The sequence below is a fragment of the Leptopilina heterotoma genome, unplaced genomic scaffold (genome assembly GCF_015476425.1).
Source record: "Leptopilina heterotoma isolate Lh14 unplaced genomic scaffold, ASM1547642v1 Lhet_175, whole genome shotgun sequence".
Taxonomy (NCBI): Eukaryota; Metazoa; Arthropoda; class Insecta; order Hymenoptera; family Figitidae; genus Leptopilina; species Leptopilina heterotoma.
The window spans coordinates 477,608-479,933 of NW_025110891.1; positions in this window are offsets into that span (position 1 = coordinate 477,608).

Here is a 2,326-nt window from a genome sequence, read left to right on the forward strand (position 1 = left end):
TCTTATTTATATTATTAAAATTATTGTATCTTTGTTCATTTGACGCCAAATTTAATAAACTTTCAATTGAACCTAGTTTGATAGCTTTAACTGCTAGTTTCGCTGATATATTTGCATTTGAAGAGGAGCAAGTATTTTCAAATGATTCACACAAATGTACTGAAACTTTTTGACCCCAGTGTATATAGGAATTAAGTATTATAAATTACATGATAACAAAAGTAGGTAAAAAAAAGTTGAAATAATGAATCTCAATAATAATAAATAAGAATAAATAATTTTTTTTAAATATTTAAATAAACTGTTCTGTAGAACCAGGCTAGAAGAGCGTGACGTTTCAACCTAGGGCCTACAAGGATAAACAAGCTAGGACCAAGTTAATAAAGGTGAAATCTAGGTAGAACCGATAAAGGGCCATTAGAAAATTTCCACACGGGATGTTTAATAAAAAATAAGAATCAATTGGTACTAATTTTCAGTCGCCACAGATTTATAATCGGGGACCCTTTTTAGGGTTTTTTTTCAATAACAGTTTTTACTGTTAAAGAATCAGTTACAGAATAATTTACCTCGTTTTTTGCTTTTAATTCATAAAAGTATTTTGAGATTTTTTGACTTTTGACAGATCTATTGGCATCGCAAATGCAAATTTTCAAAAAACGCCCATCGGCGTTTTAAAATAAATTTTTTTTTAAAATTATTTCAACCCTGGCATATTTTTTAAAAATTGTAGGAAGAATTTGAAACTTACACAGGTGTAATCATTCAAGTCTCATCTTTAATTTAAGACCAAAAGAGTTAAAAAAATCTTATTTGGTTCATGAGATATCTTTCTAAACGTCCAAGCATTTTCAGGCAAAAACCGTTAAAAATCGACTAATCGAATGCATTTGTCAAAAAACATGCTTGGACGTTTAGAAAGATATCTCATGAACCAAATAATATTTTTTAACTCTTTTGGTCTTAAATTAAAGATGAGGCTTAAATGATCATACCTATATAAGTTTCAAATTTTTCCTCCAATTTTTAAACAATATGCAAGAGTTGAAATAATTTTAAAAAAAAATTTTTTTTAATTTTTTTGTCAATTTTGTTGATTGCTGCAATCTTTGTATAAATTATAAAAATTTTCAGTTATGTATAATTAATCGTTGAATTTAATAAGCTTTCGAATGGTATATTAATTAATTTTCTGACATTTGTATTTAAAAAAAAATCGTGATTCAAAGATTGGTATGTTTTCGGGCCCTGCGCGTGCAGCCGTACCGATAATTCCCGACGGTAGTGTATATCAAAATATATTCATCGCACTTCATTTCGTTCGCTTTTATTTGTTAAATTCATCCTATTTAATTGACACTACATTAATGATAATTTTAATTTAATTTACGTTAAAAGATTTGTGTTGGTTTTAAAGTTTAAAAACAGCTATTTATTAATAGAAACAATAAAATAATAAACTACAATAATGTGATAAATGTGATTAAAGCTTATGGGTATTTAAAAATAATTCTAATATATATGAATTAAAAAAGGTTTTAACCTATATCGACACGACGATTTCTAAAAATTATTCGATTTCGACGCAGAAGAGAACTTCATAAAACTTTATTGAGAAGCGGTAAATATAACTATACTTTGCTTTATAACAAATGCATAAAGCATTTTATTTATTACTAATTATGTATTTATTTATATAATTATTTAATATTTATTTTATTTATTATTAATTATTTGCTTAATAATCAATAATTTAGTTATTTATTATCAAAATAATTTTTTTTTTATTATTTACAATCATTTATTTTCTTTAATATTATTATTTATTTTGATTATTATTAACTAACTAGCTGTCGGACCCGTCTTCGACGGGTTTTAGTTTCGGCTAATACATTTGATAGGGTTTCTACCAACCGGGAAATAGCCGGGAATTAAATTTTACTGGGAAAAACTAATAATTAGTTACCATTAACTATTTCGTGAGGAAAATATTACTATTTCAATCAGTGACAGATTTTTTTCTATCAAATTTGATATTCAGGAACAGTATTTGGCAACTTGTAGTACTTTGTGCGTTTGTAGTACTGCAATTAATGTATTAAAAATTAATCCTAAATTTACACCAGCTTTTGGAGTTTTTTTTTAAAATTGTAGAAAAAATTTGAAATTTACTTAGATTTAAGTTTTATCTTTAACTTAAGACCAAAAGAATTTAAAAATCTTATTTGGTTCGTGAGATCCCAATATACATATATAGAAAATATCTACTGCTTTGATTCAAAAATAATATTTTTTTGAATAATTGTGTTTAATTCAAATATATTTT